At 42.3% G+C, this 27,255-nt stretch overlaps 1 long non-coding RNA gene across 4 annotated transcripts in view; it reads left to right on the plus strand.

Annotated features, from left to right (window-relative positions):
* Positions 1–27,255, plus strand: part of LOC309542305 — a 75,590-nt gene that overhangs the window by 10,725 nt on the left and 37,610 nt on the right. Inside the window, exons 3-4 of one of the 4 annotated variants that reach the window (XR_014224172.1) lie at positions 20,150–20,474; positions 20,519–20,596. The exons of 1 other annotated variant lie outside the window; for it this stretch is intronic. This is a non-coding gene — a long non-coding RNA (uncharacterized lncRNA). Of the gene's footprint in view, positions 1–14,983; positions 15,337–20,149; positions 20,597–27,255 lie in introns of those variants that run through there. 2 more of the 4 variants (XR_014224171.1, XR_014224173.1) reach the window with 2 other exon arrangements.

The raw sequence follows: 27,255 nt of genomic DNA on the forward strand, positions 1-27,255 counted from the left end.
AAAAACCAAATTAAACAATGTCCATGTAAACCATAAGATCTAAAATAAAGATACAAAAAAATAATAATCAAAAACAGCAACAACAACCCCTCTATGCTGCCACCGCTGCCCAAACAAAAGCCCCTAAACAATACTTCAACCCACGAGTCTGTTCAGCAGCCTCAGCTTTTGTAGCTGGAATCAATTGATGCCCCACCCTCCTAGGTCAGGTGGAAAAACGCCTGCTAAGCAGGAAGCAGGTATGTTTTAGTGTTGCAGCTCCAGCCCTCTGGACTCAGAAGCAAGCTGAAATTAGATAGGCTGTTAGCATCAGAGTTTGCAGGGCATCAGTTGAAGAAGGAGCAAAAAGGGTTTTCTTGTGTGTGTGTGTGTTTCTTTGTGGCTCATTAACTGTTTTCCCTGTGTAAAGGTCAGAGGGGGCAGGGTTTCTGTTGAGGCAGGGGATTAGCTGTGGGAGGAGCTTATCAGAGTTTGCAGGGCATCAGTTGAAGAAGGAGCAAAAAGGGTTTTCTTGTGTGTGTGTGTTTCTTTGTGGCTCATTAGCTGTTTCCCCTGTGTAAAGGTCAGAGGTTAGATCCATCTTTTAGATTTAGGGGAGCTAGTCTCAAACGTTTGTGGGGGGAGATCTAGGTGTTTTTTTGTGTGGGGGAAGTTATTTGTCCTGTCTTCAAGCTTTTTATGATGGAGGACCTCTGTAGCCAACCCCAACGACACGATCTCAAGATGGAAGGGGAGGGAACAGCTGCAGTCGCCTGCGATTCCTGCGCAATGTTTGCCATCTTGCCAAAGGTTGCAGGCAGCTTTACCTGCAGCAATTGCATGTTGATTGCTCTCTTAAAAGACAAAGTCCAGCAACTGGAGGAACGTGTAGCTACGCTCCAAAGAATTAGAGAGCTGGAGCTCTTCTTGGAAGCAACAGAGCACACCGTCTCCACCAAGGAGGAGACAGGGGACTCCCCTGAGAAGGAGTCTAGTTCACCAACACAGGAGCCAGATATATGGAGAAACGTGACTCAAAGAAGTAGGAGGCCCAGGGTTCACTCTGATTGCTTAGAAATACACAATCGCTTTGAGGTCCTCTCCCCTAGCATGGAAGACGAAGAGCAGACTCCATTTGAGGATCTCTCCCTCATTACAGTCGATCAGGTATATGAAGACGAGCAGCAAAGTCAGTCCTCAGGGAATGTGCAGGCGACCTTGGAATGGACAGCTCACGGAAGAACCCCGACCAAACCCAAGAGGAGGCGTGTAGTGGTGATAGGGGATTCCCTACTGAGGGGAACAGAAGCAGTGATCTGTGGGCCTGACAAGATGTCTCGGGAAGTGTGCTATCTCCCCGGGGCTAAGATCCAAGATGTAACTGAACGACTGCAAGGAATCATAAAACCCACTGACAAATACCCCTTCCTTTTGGTTCATGTGGGAACCAATGACACTGCAAGCAATAGCCTCCAGAAGATCAAAAGAGACTACGAGGCTCTCGGCAGGAAGTTGAAGCAACTAAATGCACAAATTGTCATCTCATCTGTCCTCCCAGTTGAACGACGTGGCCCAGGGAGAGAGGGGAAAATAGTGGAAGTGAACAGCTGGCTTCGCAAATGGTGTAAACAGGAACGGTTTGGATTCTTAGATCACGGACTGCAGTTTCTTGAAGATGGACCTCTGGCAAGTGATGGGCTGCACCTCACAACGGTTGGGAGAAATGTTTTTGCCAAAAATCTCAGAAACCTCATCAGGAGGGCTTTAAACTGACTAATGTGGGGGAGGGAGACAGTGCTCCTGAAGGTAGGAGCCTATCAATTAATGAAGATGATCATCCAAATGTCATAGACCAAATGGAGAAAACAGCACACGGACCTAGTGGTGGGAGGAAAAAATCCTTAAATAAGAGACACGGGGGAATGATTAATGGACTTCAATGTCTGTACACTAATGCGCAAAGCATGGGAAATAAACAAGATGAGCTTGAGCTCTTGGTACAGCAAACTAAATATGACATAATAGGCATCACTGAAACCTGGTGGGATAAGTCCCACGATTGGAATGTAATAATGGGGGGATACAATCTATTTCAGAGAAACAGACCAGACAAGAAAGGAGGAGGAGTGGCGTTATATGTCAGGGATGTGTATACCTGTGAAGAGATCCAAGATTTAGATCCTCAAAGCCAAAGTGAGAGCATTTGGGTCAAAATTAAGGGAGAGAAGAATAACAGAGACCTCATTGTGGGAGTTTACTATAGATCCCCAAGCCAAACGGAGGACATAGATGATGCCTTCCTGGAACAGATGGCCAAGCATGCAAAAGGAAGGGAGATAGTAGTAATGGGGGACTTCAATTACCCGGATATTTGTTGGACGTCAAACTCAGCCAAGAGCATAAGGTCAAACAGATTCCTCACTGGCCTTGCAGACAACTTCATTGTCCAGAAAGTGGGAGAAGCAACAAGAGGAACAGCCATTTTAGATCTGGTCCTAACCAATGTTGATGACCTGGTTAGTGGGGTAGAAGTGGAAGGATCATTAGGCGCGAGTGATCATGCTCTTCTGAAGTTTACTATACAGCGGAAAGGAGCAGCCAAGCATACTAGGACTCAATTTCTTGACTTTAAGAAAGCCGACTTCATAAAACTTAGGGAAGTGCTGGGTGAGATCCCATGGACAACAATACTAAAAGGAAAGGGAGTTCATGATGGCTGGGAGTTTGTTAAGAGGGAGATACTAAAAGCACAACGTCAGGCAATACCAATGAGACGGAAACATGGAAGGTGCCTAAAGAAGCCAGGGTGGCTATCTAAAGAACTTTTAACTGAATTAAGATTAAAAAAGGATGTGTACAAAAAATGGAAAAGGGGGGAAACCACCAAAGAGGAATTCAAACAAATAGCCAGCACATGTAGACACAAAGTCAGAAAAGCTAAAGCACAGAATGAACTCAGGCTTGCTAGAGAGGTTAAAAGCAACAAAAAAGGCTTTTATGGGTATGTTCGTAGCAAAAGGAAGAACAAAGAAACTGTGGGGTCACTCAGAGGAGAAGATGGTGAAATGCAAACAGGGGACACAGAAAGGGCTGAACTACTCAATGCCTTCTTTGCCTCAGTCTTCTCCGATAAAGAAAACAATGCCCGACCTGAAGAATTTGGAGCAAATGATTCAGCAAAGGAAACACAGCCCAGAATAACTAAGGAGATAGTACAACAATATTTGGCTAGTTTAGATGTATTCAAGTCTCCAGGGCCAGATGAACTGCATCCAAGAGTATTAAAAGAACTGGCAGATGTGATCTCAGAACCACTGGCAGTCATCTTTGAGAATTCCTGGAGAACAGGCGAAGTCCCGGCAGACTGGAGGAGGGCAAATGTTGTCCCTATTTTCAAAAAGGGGAAAAGAGAGGACCCAAATAATTACCGCCCAGTCAGTCTGACATCAATAGCAAGGAAGATTCTGGAGCAGATCATTAAGCAAACAGTCTGTGAGCACCTAGAAAGGAATGCTGTGATCACCAATAGTCAGCATGGATTTCTGAAAAATAAGTCATGTCAGACTAACCTGATCTCGTTTTTTGACAGAATTACAAGCCTGGTAGATGAAGGGAACGCAGTGGATGTAGCCTACCTTGATTTCAGCAAGGCATTTGACAAGGTGCCCCATGATATTCTTGTAAAGAAGCTGGTAAAATGCGGTCTTGACTATGCTACCACTCAGTGGATTTGTAACTGGCTGACTGACCGAACCCAAAGGGTGCTCATCAATGGTTCCTCTTCATCCTGGAGAAGAGTGACTAGTGGGGTGCCACAGGGTTCTGTCTTGGGCCCGGTCTTATTCAACATCTTTATCAACGACTTGGATGATGGACTCAAGGGCATCCTGATCAAATTTGCAGATGACACCAAACTGGGAGGGGTGGCTAACACCCCAGAAGACAGGATCACACTTCAAAACGACCTTGACAGATTAGAGAACTGGGCCAAAACAAACAAGATGAATTTTAACAGGGAGAAATGTAAAGTATTGCACTTGGGCAAAAAAAATGAGAGGCACAAATACAAGATGGGGGACACCTGTCTTGAGAGCAGTACATGTGAAAAGGATCTAGGAGTCTTGGTTGACCACAAACTTGACATGAGCCAACAGTGTGACGCGGCAGCCAAAAAAGCCAATGCAATTCTGGGCTGCATCAATAGGAGTATAGCATCTAGATCAAGGGAAGTAATAGTGCCACTATATTCTGCTCTGGTCAGACCTCACCTGGAGTACTGTGTCCAGTTCTGGGCACCACAATTCAAGAAGGACACTGACAAACTGGAACGTGTCCAGAGGAGGGCAACCAAAATGGTCAAAGGCCTGGAAACGATGCCTTATGAGGAACGGCTAAGGGAGCTGGGCATGTTTAGCCTGGAGAAGAGGAGGTTAAGGGGTGATATGATAGCCATGTTCAAATATATAAAAGGATGTCACATAGAGGAGGGAGAAAGGTTGTTTTCTGCTGCTCCGGAGAAGCGGACACGGAGCAATGGATCCAAACTACAAGAAAGAAGATTCCACCTAAACATTAGGAAGAACTTCCTGACAGTAAGAGCTGTTCGACAGTGGAATTTGCTGCCAAGGAGTGTGGTGGAGTCTCCTACTTTGGAGGTCTTTAAGCAGAGGCTTGACAACCATATGTCAGGAGTGCTCTGATGGTGTTTCCTGCTTGGCAGGGGGTTGGACTCGATGGCCCTTGTGGTCTCTTCCAACTCTATGATTCTATGATTCTATGATTCTATGATCTTGATGTTAAGGTGGCTACTGGAGATGTTTTGTGTTTGACTTGTCTGTGGTGGCTCGGTTCCACATTACCTTTGTGGCACGGGAGCAGTTACAGTGTCACTTTATCCCAGCCAACCATGTATTAAGGAGCCCAGGGCCACACATCCCATAGTCTGTACAGTTTATTTATGGACAAATTAAATAGCACCAGTCTCAATGCAGTTTTTTTAACCTACCCAGCATTGTGAAAAATGTTTCCAGGACTCAGTTGTACAGCTGCAAATAAAATGTTTTAAATGTGTTGTAAAGTGCATTGTACAAATGTGACACTAGATGGCGGCAGTGAGCTATGGCAAATGCAATATTTTTTTCCAAAACTTCTTTTAAAGCATTTTCACATTTTTTATATGTGTCTAGATTCCCCCCCAGATTCCTGTTTTTATACCAGTTACCAGTTCTTAAGAGGATGAGTCCTCTTATCCCATGGCTGCCAAATTTTATAAGAAGCCTTTGGTGAGGGGTGTTTTTGAATGTCATAGCAAGGGGCATTGCTAGTGGTGGAGCCCAAAACATCTGCCTATTTCCCCATTTTTAAACCTTCCCTCCACCTTACAGAGTGGCTGGGGGCAAAGCACAGTGCCAGTGAGACCCCAGACAGCCACCATCTTCTGTGCCCCAAGACTTTTAAGTACCCAGCAACACCTCCATGCACAAATATATAATTCTAGAGAATCACTTCTGTTGCTGTGCTGTTTTGTGTTCCAGGCAAAAGCAGTGTGCCTCTAACACAGGGAACCTTTTCATACCTAAAGAGTTAACAAAATGCAAACGGCATTCCAAATGCCTATATTTTAAAGTGGGTTGCTGCTTATCTCTGTGTCAGTCAAACATGCATAGTGTAAAAGTTTCATAAGGCAGCCAGCAGCAAGGTGAAAGATGAAGAGATTGCTGAATAATAGAGAAGGGCATCTTCCAGACAGCTTAGGTTCATTTGAGAACAAACACGAAATATATTATACAATCTTTTCATTCTGCCAGGAGAGCTCCAGCCTCCCTCAGAGCTTTCTGCCACTGAAAAAGCCATACAAATGAATGATACCTCAGTCAGCAGAGGGCTTTGAGGAGCCAAGATGCAAAGTTAAGCCAGTATTATTGAGGGAGACAAATGGGTATAGTGGTTAAGACTAGAACATGGGAGACCAGGGTTCAAACTCCACTTGGCTATGAAGCTCACTGGGTTGTTGGGATAAAATGGGCAGAGAACCATGTGCACCACCTTGAGTTCCTTGGAGAAGAGGTAGGAAATAACTGTGATAAATACTAAATAATAAAATATCCAGGAATTAGGAAAGAATCAAGAGTACAGCCAACCCCCCCCCCCACACACACAGCAAAACTCAACAACACTAATGTATTGCTTTGTGATCCAAGACAGTAAGGTCATGGAGCCAGTTGATCCCATAAGTGGGTGGACTGTCTGAAAGGAGGAACCCTCTCTTCTTTTTTCCTGGATTGCTTCCTGTAGCCGTATAATTTGTGGTCATAATTTTGGCAAAAATGCTAGCATATTTCAGCTAAGGATGTTGTCATAGTGAACACTACAATTTCCTGAAGAGATTGCAAAGTCTTGCCAAGAATTGTGCAACCCTCTCTTTTATGATGTTAAGCAGTATGAAGACAGGCATCGTCAAGCCCTATGGCACACTTTAGGGGGAAGCAATTAAATGCAGATTATTTAAAAGGTATCGCCTTAATCTGGCATGATTTATTGAACAGAACTGAGGGTAAACTGTGCTGCCTGAGGAGACCTACTGTGGAGAAATTCTGTATATATGTCTATGTGTTTTGAAGGAACAAATATCTTGTGACCTCTGCGACTGTCAACGTACTACAGTGGTGCCTCGCAAGACGAAATTAATCCATTCCACGAGTCTCTTCATCTAGCGGTTTTTTCGTCTTGCGAAGCAACCCTATTAGCGGCTTAGTGGATTAGCGCTATTAGTGGTTTGGCGGCTATTAAAGGCTTAGTGGCTATTAAAGGATTAGCAGATTAGCGGCTAAAAGGCTATTAGCGGCTTAGCGGCTTAGAAAAAGGGGGGGAGCGAAAAAAAATCAGAACACTTGCAAGCCCATAAGGAAAATCATCTTGCGAAGCAGCTCAAAAACAGAAAACCTTTTCGTCTAGCGGGTTTTCTGTCTTGCGAGGCATTCGTCTTGCGGGGCACCACTGTATTACTGTATATAGCAAGGCTGTTTAGCAGTAGCTGTTTGGCGGCAGGTTCGGAGAGGAGAAAGAGGGAGGATTGCTTTGAATATTTATTAGGTGGGGCTTGGATCAGGTAAATCCATTCTAATTGGTCTGCATGACAGCAGAGGCTGATTGGCTGCAGATTCCGGCCAGACAGGGAGTTATGTGGCAGCTGAGGAGATGGGGGAAAGGGATTTCATGAGGGAGGTATGAGGAACAGACCAGAGAAAAGCTGAGAGGAAAACAGGCCTGTCTATCTGTACTCAATATTTATAAAATAGACACTTGTCTAGTGAAGATCAAGAGAAGAGAAATGGTGTCTGAGTTAGTCTTAGACATTTTGCCATCCAGCTAACTAAGAACCCTGCAGCCATTTTGCCATCCCAGAATCCTTTTCAGTGTCACAGAGGACACACATAAGGGCATAGCTCTCTTGCTCCAGCACAGATGCACTCAATCCAAGAATTGTGATGTTGCAAATGGCCCACATCTCAGATCATATGTTATTTCACTGCCACTCATAATAGTACCATCCACCCCCAGCAACTGCTTCAAGTGTTTCTTCAATCAGGCTGGCCTTGGTTGTGATGATAGTATACCAGAAATCACTTAACTGCCGTTTCAAGACCTACCTTAGGATACATCTGAGGATACATGAAATGCTTGGAGATCTACACCTGATCCCAAGTTGTTCCCTTGATATGGGGGGGGGGACTCCACTTCAGTCATTTCTTCCCACTCCCTGCCATTGACTCCCTCCTTCTTGTCATTCCAGATCCCAACACCCAGACTATAGGATATAATGATGTTACCACCTAGCATTGGATAATTCCTTCTGCGTCTTTATTCCTATTTATATATAAATGACAAAGATAAGCAGAGAGGAGCTTACGGTCTAAATTTAAGCAGTGGGAGTAAGAGACGGGAGGAGAAGGGAAAAGGCAAGGCGGGCACAAAGCTAACAAGGAATATTTGCAAGCAAATGCAGTTTGCATGTCATTTTGGTTGGAGGCGCAATCCGTTGGTACTTGCTGAACTCAGTCACCCCGCGGAGCAGCAGGCTCTCCGGGCATGAAGAGTTAGAATGCAATTCGTGACTAATGAGTTGCCTACACTTCTTTGCTTAGTTCATGCACATCTGGGTGCAGTGGACTGTTAATCCAGCTCCATCAGAAACTGCAGGTTAATGTTTAAAGCACAGTGAGTACAATAAATCAATTACAGGACAGTCTTGGGTATGCTGCAGCATACGAGGAAGAAAAAGTCTTGACACTGCACTTGACACATGGTGCCAACAAGACTAAAGTCACAGCATGATAAGGTGCCAGTGGCCCAATCTACTTGGAAATAACTTACAAGAAAGGGGGGGGGTAGTAGAAGAGATGAATGAATTAGCTCTTTTCTGGGAGTTCAGTAGCTAACTGCAAGTATAACCTTCAAGGTTAATGTAGTCTAGCAAAAAGTCATTCATCAGATCCACGAGTTCAGCATGAACCCAGTAAACTGGAGCTGTTATCACAAATCCATACGAGAGGATGATGTAAATGAAACACCATCAATTGTTGTTATTGTTGTATATCAAATCCTTCTTGCCAGTTGCTGGTTCCACTCTTAGAATTGTAATCTAAAGCTTTACAATATATACGGCATTTATTCAAGTGTTATAGATGCACATAACTCTTTATAAGGTAGGATCGAAAAGCAGGTAGTTCTCTTGTTTTGAAGGATGCAATTAGATATGAATATTTATAAGTAATTTGAGATAGACTGAGTCCTAACAGCACCGTGTGGAGGGCATGACCCAGCCACAGTTAAGCACGTAATTTAATTCTCTCTCATGTAAACCAAATGGCTTTTACTCTCCCTCACCTTGGGAAGCAATTTGCGATGACTCAGCTTTAAAATGTGACTTTTGGCTATTTGGAGCATGGACATTTTAATCAAAGCTAGTCTCCAGTTCCCTTTCTGCTTTCTCAACATTGACACCAAAGATACAGCAGGGGGCAATGACCCACTTTGTCACCATAACCCCCACGGCTTCCAGCAAGCTGGGCTATTGAAAAAAGGTTCTCATTTAAAACATAGAGAAAGCATTCATGCACATGTTACCATTTTAAGTGAGCCAGGTTTTTTTAATGTAAGCCAGAGGGATTCAAATGTGGCCCTTCTGTCCTCTCTATCTGGCCCTTGGGACTGTCCGCAGGCCACACACCCTTGCCCTCTCTCCTGACGCCACAGACTCTGCTTTGCATTCCAGCTGGTGTTTTTGACTAGCTGGAATGTATCCTTGAACTCTGATAATGCCTCTTCCTTGCCTGGATGTACGAAAGAAATGGGTGTTAGAGTGTGGGTAGAAACTAGCAAATCACTACCATGTGGCCTACAGAATGTTGCCCAGCAAGGAATGCAGCCGTCAAAATGAAAAGGTTCCCTGCTCCTAGCTTTAGAGAACTACAGTTATAGCCGAAAACATGTTGAGCAGTGACACACCAACCAGATTTAGCTTTCTACATGCAATATGTGAAGAGATTCTGCTGCAAGAGGAAATGCACTCATTTTACTGTGCAGATGTTTTCAGAATAAACTCATACCTTTCTCGTTATCATAAAGAATACGATTTATGAGCCAGGCTTCCACACCACATAACAGTATTATCTCTGAGGATCAGAACACCTTCAGAGGCATTTATCACTGGAACATGTGATCCTTGGTGCCTTGTAAAGCTTTTTATAGTGAGAATTAGCATTGTACAGTACTGTACAGCTACATGCCACCCCAGTCTCCATGAGCAATGGACCATGAGGCACAGCAGAGACACTGGTGTCTTTATGATATATGTTTTATTTACACATGTTTACAACCTGAGTCTAGATGGAAGGGTTCAAAGCATTATACTCCAAGAGGGTCTCTTGCTTTTCCCATAGGTGTAGCAGGCTTGGGTCTAAGAACAGAAATCAGCCATGCTCTCTTGTTTCTTTGTTACAGTCTGTCTCTGTCCACTAAGACACAGCTGGAGGAGGGGCAACACAAACACATAGGTTGTTGCACTGAATGTCCTGATGGCTCATCTTTTGTTAAATGCAGTTCTTTTTTAGGGCTACTCTCATTTTCACCCAAGAAAATCACCATTTTATAGTTCAAATTGGGAAATATAAATACAGTAAATGGACAAAAGTACAAAGATTCACAAAATGTTTAGGGGTATGTGTCCCCCTAGAAAAAAAAAGCACTGGGTTAATGTCTCAGCCATCACCAGGTGATTACCTCATGAGGAAGTTAGCCTGTGTTGTTTCCTTCTTGAATCCCTGCTGGATCTGGGAGTTCAGTGTTTGCAGTTTAATTCTCAAACACTGATTAAATTCCAACACTTACTACATCGAGAAATGATGGGTGGCTTGCATCCACAAACTCTGGCACCCAAATCATCTTTGTTTCTCTCCCCTGCACATGTTCCAGCTTGTCAATATCCTTAAACTATGGTGCCTAGAACTGGACACAACAATCCCAGTGAGGTCTGACCAAATAAGAATAGAGTGGTACTAATACTTCCATTGATCTTGACACTATACTTCTTTTGATGCAGTCTAGAATAACGTTAGAATTTTTTTGCAGCTGCATCACACTGTATCACAATGCTTGCATGCATGAAGGTCTGAGAAGCCACCTGGGTTCCATGATATAAGAAAGATAATAAGATTTAAAAATGTAAGAAAATAAGTAAGAACTTGGGCTGGTTTTATCATTAGTGGTTATTTCACTGCCAGTTTTGATTGTGTTTTAAATGCATTTGGTTAATTTTATGGATTGCTTGGTTAGACTTGGAATTTTTTCTAATAACTGTTTTAAATTCTGGCATTTAATTTGAAATTGTGTGTTCGTTTGTTTTTTTTAAATCCTTGCTGACTTATGCATACAGTGTCATTTAACATGACCAACTCCATATGTTGCAGTGTGGCTAAAACTTAACCGCCTTCTGACGGCTCCAAGTTGAAAATCATCCTGAAATAATGCATTTGACTGTGCTACAGGATGAAGCATGCTGTAAAGACTTTCTTCCAGTTTCCCATGCCACCCACCTCATACTATTGCCTATAGGTGATAGGCTGGAACCAAGCCAACTGTGGGGTTAATGGACTATAGGAGGAATGCAGGTGAAAGCAGGGAAGTACTAGTTATTGGTTACAGATCACTAACAAATGGCTCAGAACTGAAATGGATGTAACATCAATAGAAAGGTCCCGCCAATCAAAATACAAGGCTAGGAGCTAATCAAACCTATACAGGCTGCTGAAATGGTTTAGGCTTGGTGGTTCAAATCCCCGCGACGGGGTGAGCTCCCGTGGCTCAGTCCAGCTCCTGCCAACCTAGCAGTTCGAAAGCATGTCAAAGTGCAAGTAGATAAATAGGTACCACTCCGGTGGGAAGGTAAACGGCGTCTCTGTGCGCTGCTCTGGTTTGCCAGAAGCGGCTTAGTCATGCTGGCCACATGACCCGGAAGCTGTACGCCAGCTCCCTCGGCCAATAAAGCGAGATGAGTGCCTCAACCTCAGAATCGGCCACGACTGGACCTAATGGTCAGGGGTCCCTTTACCTATTCCCCAAGAGTAGCATCTGAATCCCCTGGAAATTCCCAACAGTCTTCTGAGTACCACAGAAGGACACGAGTTAAATGGTTGGTTGTTGAAAATTGTCCCCAAAGCCTAAGGTTTATAGAAATAGTTTCTATCCTTATATAGAGAGAAAGTGCAATATCCACCATGCATCTCTACAAAGCAATATAGGATAGTCATTCCTAGAATGAAACAACAGAAAGTAGGAGTGGGTGTAAGTGAGGAGCCACTGTACATAAAAAGCATATTCAACATCCCATTCAAAGCACATGGTTTGCCACACACACGCCCTCCAGAATCCAGGACACTGTAGTTTGTTAAGGGTTCTGGGAATTGCAGCTCTGTAAGGGTGGAACTACAGTTCCCAGGATTCTTTGAGGGAAGTAACACGCTTTAAATGTGCATTGAATGTATATGGTGTGTTGAAAGCAGATGCGAAGCAGGAATTATTAGAAAAGATTCTGCCAGAAAGAAAAAGGTAGTACCACAAGCCAGCAGGGATGCTGCAGGTAGGAGGCAATCTTGCCTAAGTAGATGCAAAATTCTGTTTAAAAGAAGTTATGTGGGAAAATCAGCTTCCTGAGATTGCAGATCTAGGTTTTAGAATATCTATCAGTGTCTCGTCAAGGCAAACCTGGCAGCTGAACTCTTTCACAAGAGTTTACTGGCAAAGATTACCTACTTTACTGCCAAGTTGTGGAAACAGAATTAATGCCGGTTAATTGTTCCCCTTATCTAAGCCAAGGTTACGTCTTTCTTATGTCACCTCTCTTTCCTGTATTGTAGACCTTACTCCTTCACTATGTGTTTGCACTATTTCCCCCACTCTGTTTTAAAAAAAAAACACCAAGAAAAACAAAAGCAAGGATAACTCCTGCAGAACCTATATTTTGTCATTGTCAGAGCATTATACCAAGTGTTTAAGACAGATCTAAATGTTCAGGACACTGATTTATTCTGCTAGTAAAACTGGGAGAGTGGTGTGCGTTTCTTAATTCTTACAGCAATCGAGATTTCCGATGTGCTAAATGGGTGGCTTTGTTGTGAACTCGTAACACACTTCACTCTATAATTAGGTAACTGCATGCTAGTCTAGCATTAAATTGAAATGTAGTGCAGAGGAAGGAGGCAAAGTGCTAAATATAGCCTATTTCAAACACTTAATTGGCTGCGGGGGGGGGGGGCGGTTCTACCTGTACTACAGATATACTACTGCTGAAATTGGCTTGGCTATATAAATATATCCTAAGCAAGACATTGTAAAATCTCTCAGTATATAAAATGTGTGTTTCACTGATTATTGTTTTAGATATTGTATCTTTTCTAATGGCACTTCCAGATGACTTGTTTATTGAATATTCATCCTGATTTGTTTGCTGGGAGATTAGATGATGTTGACATTTGGGTCCTGAGGTTCTCCACTCAAAGTTTAACTCACGAGTAGGGGTTGGCAGGACTGGCCACCAGCCTAAAACCACCATGGCACTCTCTGGTTTGCTCAAAGGACTGCAGCCTCTATAAGACCAAAAAAGAAACAAAGGAAACCATATCTACAATCTGACATGGCAAAAGCACAGTAATCGCTGCCAAAGAAGGGAGAATTATTCTCTGGGTTTTTTGTTCTTTTGTCTTCTTAGCTGTAGCACGGAGAGCAAATGTAGGCTCCATACACACCATGCTTTTAAAGTACACACCCCTCCCCAAAGAATACTGGGGACTAGTTACCCCTCACAGAACTACAGTTTCCAGCACCCTTAACAAACTACAGTTCCCATGTTTCTTGGGGGGAGTGCTTTAAATGCATGATAGATATACAGCTGTAGAGATAAATCTATCTTCTCAAGGCACTGGTAAGAGGAAGGAATGAAAGAGGTAATGCCACCCTTTCCGACTTGTCTAGAAGCATAACTGACTATGTGACTACTGTACTTTCATTGCTTCCTGCCACTTGGTCTTTCACAAGTTGTGTTCAGATTCCCTTATACCAGCTCAATGACCCAGGGCACAGCAGCATATGTAACCTTCCAGATCTTCATCTCTTTCTAAGAATAAGACTCATCATGCTATGCCACTTACATAATGAGTTGGCATGGCAAAATCTCTCTCCTCACTCCCAAAAATATATATTGCATTTTTGGGAAGTGTATCTAGCTTTGTCCACGACATCTCCATAAGTGCATTAAGTGCTGCCTGTCAGCTAATACTTTGTAAGGGCAGTTAAGAGAGAGACAATGACATCAGATGTACGCCAAAGGGAAAACGTGCCAGCATTAGCTTTGGAAAAGAGGGGGGGAACTTTCCAAAGTATGCCGCTAATATTCATCAGTCTCTTATAGACTAACAAACACACACAATAGAACGGCATTTGTTGCTGGCAAGAATTCTGCTTCTGTCACTTGGTACATGGCCGAGTGCGTCCATTAGCAAATGCAAAGTTTAAACTGGATGAGAAGTTGCAAAAGATACAAACTCTTGAGTGCAAAATTGCCAGGGCCAAGAAGGGTTGGTGTGCGCCACCAATAAGTGCCATTTATTGCTTATTATAAGTCCTATTATTTTAGCGTGCTAAAGGGGAAGCTGCTCACATTGCTCAGCAATATTTATTGTGCACACAAAGCCTTAAGAAGCTATTGAGCCACACAGTGTGTTCATCTTGCAAACACAGATGACTGAAGGAATGTGCCCTTATCTTTGCATCAAGCCAGTCATCGTTTTGATGCTGTCTAAACTGAATGGCTCGTTTTTAGCAGGAAAAGATCAGTCTGGCAACTGTAGGATCAATGGTCAGCTTTGGCAGAGATTGGGAAACTGATGTGGACTTGGCCACATGCTCCAGCAAAGGATGGTTCATCATAGGCAAATGTTCATCTGCTTGGTGTAGTCTCAGCAACACACACTGAAGACAAACAATTGTCTGTCTGTCTGTCTGTCTGTTTGTCTGTTTGTTTGTTTTTGGATACTTGGAAATGGCATGACAGAGGCATCATTGCCCTTAGTATGAACATTCATCCCACAGTTCTCTGGTTTCACAGGGCTTGGAATCTGCTTAACCTGTTGACGAAAGACCAGTTGCTACACAATGAGAAATGAATTTGTATACCGCAAGAAATGATGCCTCCATGCTACCACATTAAAATCTAGCATGCCTCTCCTGTCCATGCAGACTGCTTTAGAAATATGTTTTAGGAACAAGACAAGGAGCTTTGAAAAGCAAATAGGCAATGAATTCCTTCCTTCCAAATGAGAAGCTATGCCCTGCCTATGGCTTCACGGAACAAACTCTAATGCAACTCAGAGCCTGCCTGCACATGAGCAAGGCCACAAAGCAATCATTGTAAAGAAGACTTGGCTTTTGCCCCCTCTTTCTGTTTCCGCAGATTATCTGTGCCAAAGTTTGATGACTGCATACATTTTATGGCTTGAGGTTTGGACTTCCAAAGCATGGCCCACACCTATCTAGGCTATCAGTGATTTCACCAGAGGGCAAGCTTCTCAAGCAACGCTTCAGTGTCATCATCCCATTCCTGTGTTTACAGAGTGCTGAAAGCATTTTTGTACATACAAAAGAGAGGACCAATTCTTCTATTTTTGAAGTTGGCACATAGAAGGAACAGCCCCATGGCCCCTATGTGCATTATTAGAATGAGAGGCTCTCATTCATCCACCACACGTCTGCATGGCAAACACCAGTTTGTGGCTTTAAAAATGTACCCAAGAGCCTTGGCCATTCACAGCTTTATCCATATTTTACAATGCTCACCATGCAGATATGCAGTAAACAAATTGGAATTCATCGTTCTTGAAAGTGTGAAGCCATGATTAGAAGATACATATGCTTCTGACTGGTTTTGTTAATATGCATTATGAATAAAGCACCATACGGTGTTTTCCCTGCTAATAAAGCAGACTCCTTTTATAACTAACTGGAACATTTATTGTAGATTGTATATTCCTTTATAGTGATTTCTATCTGTAATTCTATCACTTTAAAAGATGCATATACTCAATCATTCAACCATTCTAGAGAGAAAGGGGTTAATTTTCATGAAACATGTTCCATTAAACAGGTTGCACAGATTTCTCAGGCTTTTTATTAGATCATACATTCACAGTGATAGGTGAAGAAATGCACTGTTTCCACCTTGTCTCCATTCCTTCTGTTTCTACCTGCCCACCAGCAGCCAATGAGTGCCTAATAGGCACTGCCTATGCTTTGGCTAGGGCTATGCTCAACCTGACTCATTAGTGGAGCTTTGCTGGGCGGTAGGGAAGGATTTGGGGGTTTTGTTTTGCCAAAGGCAAACCACTGGAAGGGTCACTACTAAACAGGATGGTCCCTTTGGGATGTCAAGTGGTGTGGGTGTCTTTTGGACTACTTATCAGAAAGAATTGCCTAGTGTTTGTGTGCATTTAATGAGCCTAGCTCATGGGCCATTGAGTGGTGTGGGAACAGGTTTCCCTTTGCCATTTATTGCTTGCCCTTTATTATTTGTGGCTCATCCATTGAGATTAGTGGCCCCTGGAGACATACTTTTTATTGCACATTCATGATGATTTGTTCTCTTGATGTTGTTGGGGCAGTCACACACAACCCCAGTTTCAATACTGTTTGCACCTGCAAAAGTTTTGGAGCAGTCATATTGCTTCACTTCCAGTCAATGCATTGCCCATAACTTCCTGTTGAAATCCCGTAACTTTTTATACCACAAATGTTCTGGTTTATTTTTGTCCCACTTCTGTTATGCCATAGCCCATCCAGACAGCAATTATGTGATAGCACTGGAGGAGCATTGCAAAACAAACTAAAGCAGACTAAATCCACCACTATTGCACTATTATTGTGTAAACAACATGCTGCAGAATAGACCTGCAATAAAAGTCGGCCTTGAGGACTCTTGGGTGAATGAGCTACATCAGTTGACTCAGTTCTAACCCAATAAAAGTGATTAGGGTGGGGCATATCATAAGACTTTCATTGAGAGATGGGAAGTGTTAGTTAACACTTTATTGGCCTGGATCGCACATCATACTAAGCCAAACCTAGCATGAGTATATGGGCTTGCAGGCTGCCAGAGAGGAGACCCCAACCACTTTGCACCTCCCTGGTTATATTGTTGCTGTGCAATGCTGAGCTAAACCATAGTCATCTGGACATGAGCTCATGGTTTAGCTCTCGGCAGACTAACCACAAGTAGTTACCAAGATTTGTCCCATGATTTACAGATTGCGGATCATCTGAGAGAGCTAAACCACGATCTTGGGTTTGGGTGATACAGTGCATCAGCCAAACAAGCAGGGGCAACAAAGCAGCTGGGTTGTCTCCAGGGGCTGGCATGCTTATTTGGTTGCACAAAGTCATGGTTTGGCTTTACAATGCCTTCTTACCATTTCCCCATTGGGTCAGGTCCAGTAGTAAAGACTCACTCCAGGTTTTATGGCCAAGACAGGTACAATTGCCCTCATCTATTAATAGCTGTTTCCTGGTAATGGCCCATGCTGACCAGCCAGGCTGTTGCTACAGAGATCTGCCAGTTCTGAGAGCTTCCTCAAGAGAGAAATTAAAAGCTTTCCTTTTAGGCTTGTATTTGACCTTTAATAATCTTAAGAGACTCGTAGAGTACACATATTTTTACTACTGCATTTATTAAATGAATTATGTTCTTAAATATGGTTTTTGTCCTTTTTTGTGCTATGTTCTGAGAAACATTACTGAAAAGCAGATTATAAAATGTGAGATTACGAAAGCACAGCTAACAAGGAAGCATAGCTTCATACATATGAATCTAGGTCTCCATACTAGCTTTGTATGCCTATGCAGTACAATGCTATGCACGAGTCCCATTATATCAGTGAGAATTAGGATTGCAGCCGGTGTGGTACAGTGGGACCTGGCAGACAAGGCTTCAAATGCCCAGATAGCCATGAAGTTCGCTAAGTGACCTTGGGCCACTCACAGTCCATCAACCCAACCCACCTCAGAGCATTGGTGTGAAGATAAAATTGTTTACCAATCTGAGCTCCTTGGAGGAAAGGTGGGATAGAAATGTAATAATCAATAATTAACAGAATGTGTGAGTGGTCTTGAAGAAAAGGCAAAGCAGCATCATTCTCTAGATTATGGCATGAGAAACTGGTGGTTTAGTGTGGGGAGGGCAACAAGGGCAGTTGTTCCAGGCACAGAATTGTAAGGGGCACAAAGTTTCAACACCTGGTGCTGCCTCAATACAGCTGCATGCTTCTACCACTGGCTTCTCCATACAAACCAGGAAGTGACCTCTCCAGACAAAGAAACAACTTTTCTGATCTCTGTGGCTGCAATCTCCTGGGTGATGCAGACGCCATTAGGCAGTTGAATGTGCATGCATACTCCTTTCATTTCCCTCCCTCCCTTCCACCCACCCCCTCCAAACGGCCCCGCGTGCTGCCAACCTACACTATGCCACTGATGAGAAAGACTACAATGGGATAACCATTTTTTCTGCTCCTCAAACATCTATTTCTCGTCTCTGATCCTAAACATGCTCAGGAGAGACAACAGAAATGAACAAATCCAGCTTCCAGTACAGAACAGAGGAGAGTGGAGCACAACACCCACTCTGTGCTATCATCATGTGTATAGACAGGTTTACAACAAACCTGCGAGTGTGTGCTTTTGTTTTGAATGACAGGGAAAGAAGTCGCTTTATATGTCAGACAACCTTGGCTGTTTGTTATCTTGGTCTCAGTCCACATTTTAGTGAGGGACAGCATAAATCCTTCTTTTATGGTTGCATCGAACCTATTAAATGTCATGATCAGAGCTTGATAATAAATAACAGATTCTCGGATTACCCAGTTTATGGTATGATCACTCAAGAATCACTTCATGAATCACTCAAGTCACTTCATTTCCCTGTTTAGTTCTGTAGCAAGTTTCACACCAGCTCCCAAATCAACCCAAATCACAGCATATCACTTTATTGTTATTTTTTAAATACTATGCTTCTATGCAAAGAAAAACTATGCACATTTCTTTCAGGCTTTCAGCTCATTGCAGTCACACTTTCACGCCTTTTAAGCAGAAGTGCAAAGTGTGTTATTAAGACACACCTTGCCTTTTTGTACATTCAGCTTGGGCGGGGGGGTAGGGAGGCTGGAAGAACCAGGCAGGGATAAAATAAGCCCAAATGTGTAAAGTCACCAAGTAATATTTGATTGCTGTTTAGAGAGTTGAGTTTCTCTCTCTCTTGATGGGGGTTTTAGGAACACTAAACCCCAAAGCCTGCAGAAAACTCAGGAGATGAAAACCCTGCAACTATATCACTGCATTTTATTATTGCCACCAGAGTGGTGATGCCGGTGCATATCTGGGTTTGGTTTCCCTAGAATTGAGGTCACTTGAGACTGTGATGTCTTAGCGATATATCTACATGTAGGTATATACAGCCTGAGCATATAAAGGAAGAGCTGACAACATTAACACCTGAATACATACTGGCCCCTCTTTAGTAGGGATGGGGGAGAAATTTCATTCAGTTCACATTTAGTGTTGAACCTAACAAATTCACACTTTTAAAGACTATATGAGGACTTCTCTGGATTTTGTGATGTAGTTCTCTAGCCAAACAATGTTTACAAAAATGTGTATATTGGAAGAAATGGACATAAAGTGTGCATATTAAGGAAAAATGCTTGCAAAAAATGCTGTTGAATTTTCATGAGGATTTTTTTAAAAAGCAAATCTGTGCAGAAAACGTGGAGAACTGAATATTGGAGAAATGAGAAACTAAGAGTGAAATAGACAGATCCCTTCATCCCTACCCACTATGTTTCACAGCAGAGTGGAGAGCCTCTCAGTCCCATAGTGCTGGAATCTCACAGAATCTCTGTGTTACCAGCTCCAGCTGCCAAGTTAGAATAGTCTCACTTGTATTGTTCTCTTATGCTCAACAATGGCATCACTTCCAGCTCGGCTGGGTAGGGGGCAGAAGGCCTGCCCATCTTCAGCTAGTACAGGATTAGTCATTCTTGTAGTCTTCTAGGTATTGTTGGTCTTCAACTCTCATCATCCCTGACCATTGGTCAAGCTGATAGCTGGAGTCCAACAACATCTGAAGGACCACAAGTTTCCTGGACCTGAGGGCAAGATAGAGAAACTGACAAATTAATTAATCAAATAGTTTCTGTGGCACTGTAGTTCTGTACTCTTTAGATATGCAAGGAGACACTTCACAAACTTGATTAGAGCTATTCATTTAGCAGTCTCCTTCTCTAGAGCATCTCATCTTACAGATATAAAATCATAGGCAGGGAGAGGACCCCAAAGATGACATCCAGACCAATCCCCCACAAATCCCAATATAGCACTGCCAAATAAATTAGCGTTTAACATTGCATTTAGATAATATTATTCAGATAAAATGTTGGAATTCTGAGGGAAATTAAATGATTTTCAAATAAAATTGGCAACAGTTTCTCATGGAGGAGTGTGGAGGATTCACCTTTCTAGATCTGGGTTCTAGTCTTAAGTCTTTAGTGTAATCCAGGTGTCTTGTGTATTATAGCCACTAGATGTCTCCATCTGAAACTTCATGCAACATAATGGGAGACAGGTAAACAGGACTAATTCAGTATTTCTGTAGCTCACAATATGTGAGCAAACAGATAAGGGTCTGCAATATAAGGGAATGCTTTCATTCACTTAGTACAGTGGTACCTTGCAAGACGAATGCCTCGCAAGACGAAAAACACGCAAGACAAAAGAGTTTTCCGTTTTTTGAGTTGTTCCGCAAGACGAATTTCCCTATGGGCTTGCTTCGCAAGACGAAACGTCTTGCGAGTTCTTGCAAGTTTGTTTCCTTTTTCTTAAAGCCGCTAAGCCGCTAAGCCGTTAATAGCCACTAAGCCGTTAATAGCCGCTAAGCCGCTAATAGCCGTGCTTCGCAAGACGAAAAAACCGCAAGACGAAGAGACTCGTGGAACGGATTAATTTCGTCTTGCGAGGCACCACTGTAGCCTGAAAAATCATCTGCTCCTGTATACACCTGCAAGATCGCTTACAGGAAATTCCACATGCGCTGTACATTGCCTACTGAATATCACAAGGGCAATGACCTGAAAATCGACGTTTTCTGCTATTCTCTCTGAACTCTGGAATGCACTTCATTTTGCCATTTGTGAAACCATCAGTTGCTTCAGATGTCTTCAGTCTAAAGGCACCCTTTTTATTATTTATTTATTTGTTTGTTTGAATTCCCTGAATTCCCTGTTTGTTTTTATATGCTTTTACTGGTTTTATGCTGCATTTTTCTTCTACTTCTACTGTTTATTGTTTGTATGTTGTACCCTGCTTAGATTTTGCAAGTATTAAAAGGTTCATATGTGTTTCTAAATAAATGAAATAAGTCAGAGCAAGCTAAGCCTGGGCATTTCACAAGACACCCACGAAACCTTGGAGTGGAAGAGGACACATTGCAACGCAGCTAAAGGACCTTTGATTTCTTTTTCCTCTACTAGTCTATCTTGCACCACCTAACACACAAGGCTGTACAAAAAGCAAGCAAAAATGAAAGAGCATACTTCAAAATAGTATGTCTTGTTGTAAAGCCAGTAATGTAACCTAAACCTACTTTTGAAAGTTCATTGAGGCCAACTTAGAAAAGAGTTCTGAAAATAATGGGTGACTTCAGAGCATGTCACACAAGCTCTGCAGAGCTCACTCTAGTGTAAATTTACACCAGTGATCTATTTTTTACAGATTGGTCTCATGACAAGTTAGTGTGGGTTACATGATGGGCCCACGTGGCTAGGTGTCAATTTTGGCTTCTGCATCGCTGAAGGAATTCTACTCAGAAGAGCTGAATTATATAACTTGTGTAAATCAATCCCCTCCTACAGCATCCCAGAAGCTAGTACAAGCAAAGGGAACAGACTTTAAGGTCATAACCACCTTTTATTGATCCACTGAAAATACTGCGAAATTACTGGCACCCCCAGTCTTCCCCTTTTCACTGCCCAAACATACCAAACAGAATACTAAGAAAAATGAGTTCTTCTGAGCAACTCACTCGCCTAATGGTTCCAATCTAATACCCAGAAAAAACAGGGAGAGCAGTTCATTGACAAACATCCCACCAACTGCATACTCAGGCAGAGCTATATTGAGAGAAAACATTTTCTCCTGCTAATAAGGAACACAAGTAAATTAAGCTGACATCACTCCAGTCTTCCCCAACCTAGTGCCCTCTGATCTGCATGTTTTAAAGATGTTTCTAATGTTCTTATGTGTTTTTAAATGTTTTATTTTTAAAAAAATATTGTACTGAGCACCTTAGCAAAGAATGTAATCAATGTAATAAAGAAATATATTGTTGGGCTATAATTCCCATCATAACTTGGCCATGCTGGGAGTTGTGGTGAACAACCTATGGAAAGCACCAGCTTGGAGAAGGATATATTAGTCAGTTGAAATCAATGCGTTTTTAAATCTGAATTCTCCACAATGTGGTTTGCATATATGTGCAGGTATGGAGAGAGAGACAGAGAGATAATGAGGGCCATGGTATTGACTTTGTGGTGATGTAAGAAATTTATGACGTTAATTCATCATTAATCTGGATGTTAAAATTGTTCTTATTTTGATAATAATAAATTGCATTAACCCAATGAGTCTATGTTTGTATCTTGAAAATGTGAAAACTTACATTTCACAATAAAAAATAAATGCTGATGGAAATTTAACTGTTTGTTTTGCGGTATGTTGTCTCTGCTCTTACTGTAACAGGAACTATTCAGCATTTTGAATTTCCAAATAATTAAAAAGAAAACTTTAAAGATAAACCTTTTTCATCTTGGGATAAAAAGAGAAAGAGACATAATAATTTTTATCTCTGTTTTTTGTGACCTTATATGTGTGATGGACTGTAAGAGATGGTGCTATGGTTTGGGTTTTCTTATAATGTTTTCTTATATTTTATTGTTAAATAAGTAAATAAAAAGAGGAGAAAAATGAGAGATTAACCTTTTCAGGAAGTATACACTTGGTGTACTTAACTGTCCTTCCTAAAAAAAAATACAGCCATATGTATGTTGGTGTTTTGGTAATATATACATTTACTTAAACATATTTCATAACTTCAACTAACTCTTATCAAATAATAATTTAAGCACTCAATAAGAACAATAAAAGAATCCATGCTATGAGAAAAAATGTAAATACTTACATGAATAAGCTACTTCATGTAACACAGGGGTGGTGTCATGGGAGCCTGTGACCCTCCAGATGTTGTTGGAATCCAATTCCTAGCAGATGCAGCCAACATGAGCACTGAGCAAGGATGATGGGAGGTGGAATCCAGCAACATCTGGAGGACCACATGTTCCCCATCCCTGATGTAACATTTCAGTATATGCCCACTTACAGATTCACTTCTCAACCCTTTGGTATGAACATTAAAACATTGGGCTTGATGGATTATATGGATAATCTTTGATGGCCAAAGGAAAAATGTAGATCAAATGTGGATGATAATCATGATGACAATGGAGTTTAAAATTGATTTTTAGATTCAAAATACTGCATAAGTGAATTTAATTTTGACCTCCGTGACCTTGTGGTTTTAAAGCTGCTGGCACTGCAACAAAGTTGCTAGTCCCTAAAATTATATTGTTTGAGGTTTCCAAGAAGATAATGCTAGCTGTTTCCTACTTTAATGTACAAAATTGCAAAGGATGCTGTAATTTTAACAATCATGTCTGGATTACAGGATATCATAACAAGACATGGTAATTATAAATCCCTTACAGTGGAAAAGTTAAGGAAAAGGCTATTGAGTAAAGTTCCATTTTCAGCTACAACCAGCAGATTTCTTTTTGTCTTCTATTCTTAATTTTCATTTATTTTTTCTTCCTATCCTACCTTCAAATGCTGACATTAGAATAATGTGGCTCTTGGCTGGGGACAGAATGTAATGGACACCATTGAAACTTCCAAGCTAGGCACTTAGTGTCTTAGGATCTTCTATGTAAGGCTAGAATGCTATATAGCTTTTGTGTGCACACGTCACAGTTTATGTTTAAGCACTGGAGCAACTGAATTACAAGAGAAGCAGTGCCATCCCTAACATTAGGCAGAGTAGGGTACCCATCTTAAGTGGTGGATGCAGGGCAGTGATGGAAGCCCCCTCAACCATCCAGTCCCAGGTGTGTCCTTAGAGACAGAAGGTGGGTCTGCCCAGCCAACTATTTGTCTACCACCTCCCCAGTTGCCGGGGACATCCCTCTTGCAGGAGGCAAGGCAGGGACTGGTTTATGTAGCTTTCCATCTTCTGCAGAGACACCCAGCACCTGCATGGAGGGAACATCTGCCAGGTTCCAGAGGTGTCCAGAGGAGGGCAACCAAAATGGTCAAAGGCCTGGAAACGATGCCTTATGAGGGATGGCTAAGGGAACTGGGCATGTTTAGCCTGGAGAAGAGGAGGTTAAGGGGTGATATGATAGCCATGTTCAAATATATAAAAGAATGTCATATAGAGGAGGGAGAGAGGTTGTTTTCTGCTGCTCCAGAGAAGCGGACACGGAGCAATGGATCCAAACTACAAGAAAGAAGATTCCACCTAAACATTAGGAAGAACTTCCTGACAGTAAGAGCTGTTCGACAGTGGGATTTGCTGCCAAGGAGTGTGGTGGAGTCTCCTACTTTGGAGGTCTTTAAGCAGAGGCTTGACAATCATATGTCAGGAGTGCTCTGATGGTGTTTCCTGCTTGGCAGGGGGTTGGACTCGATGGCCCTTGTGGTCTCTTCCAACTCTATGATTCTATGATTCTAGGTTAGTTGGCCCCTCCCCAGCATCAAGCTTAGCATTCTCCAGACTCTTCGACTCTTCACCCTTTGACAAGTCCTTCCAACAAGTCATCTTGGGATTCATGACACAGCGGATGGGAGGGAAAACACCTGTAATCTGCAAACACAGGTCTCATAGTTTCTCCATTCACTGAGCATGGCTGACTCGGAAGCTTCAGCAAGGGCTGCTTCCAGATGATCTGTTTATTGAACAGTCATCCAGATACGTTTCCAGGGAAATTAGATAATGTAGACTATTTAATGAGCATTCATTCTTGTTTATGGGGAGGCTAGAGCTAGACAACATTGCATCAAGCAAATGTTCCCCCACATTTTCCAGTGCATTTCTCCATCGCTTTCCAATTATATCTACAAGAGCTCCCAGTCAACTATAACCGTGTAACCAGAATTTGCTGGTTTATGATTGAATCCCACCCAAAAAGCAACAGTCTAGAAGTGCCCAGGGAATTGCTGGTTGGGTATCATCTGCATGGAGGTCTCCTTGGCTAGTGTGGCTGTTGCAGTTCCCTTGGTAGCAGACTGACTCCCTGCCTGACATTTTTCAAGGTCACCAGTTGGTTTGCTGTGGGCTCAAGTTAAAAAAGAGAACACCATGCAAGGAGGCAACACTGCCATATCTCTATGACTGATTAGAGAACCGCTGCCTATTGACCTTTGGCATACTGCCTCTCAAAACAATCTAGTTATCATAGCTAAGAACAAGTGATATTATACTCCAAGATCCACATTTTCAAGGCACCTCAGTGCTGGGGTTGATTATTAGGTCCTATATCACCATTCACCAATCTTTGGAGAATTGTTGCAGCTCAGTGGCAGAGCATCTACCGGTACTTTGCATGCAGAAGAGTCCATGTTGGAATTCTCCAACATCCCCAGGAAGGGCAACAGAGGGGGTCCTCTGCCTAAAACTTTGGAGAGCCACTGTCAGCCATTGTCAGCAGTGGTAAGCTAGATGGAACCAATGGTCCGATCCAGTATGAGGCAGTTTCATATGATGTTCCCCTAACATGATGTGTTTCAGATGTTTGGACTGCAATTCCCATCAGTCCCATTCAGTACAACCATGCTGGCCGGGGCTGATAGGAAGTTGTAGTCCAAAACAGCTAGAGGGCACCAGGTCGGGAAAGACTGCCCTATGTGCTTATGAAATGCTTTAGTCTTCATTTATGTATATGTTTTTATTGTCCTTACCTTATTTTCCAAGGGATTCAGGGTGGCACATGTGGTTCTTCCTGTCCCCATTTTATCCTCACAACAACCCTGTGATGTAGCTTCTGCTGAGAGACAGTGACTGGCTCAGGCCATCCAGTGAGTCTCATGACTGAGTGGGGACTGGAACCTCCATCTCCCAGGCCTTAGTCCAACACTCTGACCAATACACCACACTTGCTCTCACTGAGAAACCTAGTACATTCGTACCTTGGAAGTCAAACGCCTTGCCAGTCTAATGTTTTGGCTCCCGAACGTTGCAAACCCAGAAGTGATTGTTCCGGTTTGTGAATGTTCTTTGGAACCCAAACATCCATCATGGCTTCCAATTGGCTGCAGGAGCTTTCGGAACGGATTCCATTCATCTTCCAAGGTACCACTGTATTATAACGTATTACATGAAACCTAACACCTCAACTGACAATTTAATTAACTTTCAATGACTTGTTCTTCAATTGTCGGTCAAGGTGATGTTTCTCTTCAAAAGTGCAATCTGGGAAATTTAAAGCCAAGAGGAGCCTGGTAGCTACTATAATAGAAAATAGATTTGTCACACCCTTATAATGCCATGCTGTGCGCACTAACTTAGAAATAAATCACACGGAATTCAATGGCACTTACTCCAAAATCAGAGAATTGTGTAAGATTGCAGACTTAATCTCACTAAGTTGGGTAGATTGTTTTAATGGTCTTATTCTATCCTATCTGAATGTTGTATAATTAAGCAAGTATTAGTAATGGGTGAAATCTGTCAAGGATCTGAAATTCCTGGGGAATTTGTGAAATCAAGCTTTACTAAAGGTTCACACCACCTTCTGCTTCCTGTTTTGCATCTGGCAGATATGCGACACATACAAAAAAAAGATGCATTGGTATTCTAGGATTTCTATTCTGGATCCTGTCCAAAATCTACAAAACAAAAGATCCTGAAATAGAAAAATAAATAAAGCTGGGAAACTCAAGTCACAAGATTCCTTCCATCCTAAAGTTTACACGTTTTCTTTTTCCCAAGCTTTGAGCTGAGTTTCAGAAGGAAACCGTGTCCATGCCAATACAGCACTATCTGCCTTCTTATATCCCTTTTATTTTAAGGCATTTAATTTGTTGTTGTTGTTCTCATCAAGAACAATATATAACCACTCAGTTATGCCAACAGTTATTTAGTTTTAAAAATCAGGTGCTGCTTAATACCTCAAGCATTAAGCCGTATACACTAGGAATACAGGAGGGCTATAGTGTAAAGTCAGTTAAAATTAATTAGGGTGGGGAAAACATACCGAAAATGCCTGCTGCTGTTTTATTTGGGGGGATTTTTTAAGTCTTTACCAAGTACCAGAAGTTCCAACAGGGAATTCTACAGAATTAGATCCACAGGACTGAAAGCACAGCTCCTGGTGGAGATGACCTGTACATATATAGTTAACCATCGGGAAGGCTATTTCTCAATGGCGTTTGCTTGCAAAACTGAATTGAACTGGTGTCTCATGCTCCACCACCGAGGGACCCTACTTGGGCTCAGAGAAATGGACTCAATGCCCTTTTCCAGCATGTGCGTCCTATTTATCCCACAACTCCACAGAAACACTTGGAATCAAGTAT

This window comes from Podarcis vaucheri (genome assembly GCF_965113315.1).
Source record: "Podarcis vaucheri genome assembly, chromosome: 10".
Classification (NCBI taxonomy): domain Eukaryota; kingdom Metazoa; phylum Chordata; class Lepidosauria; order Squamata; family Lacertidae; genus Podarcis; species Podarcis vaucheri.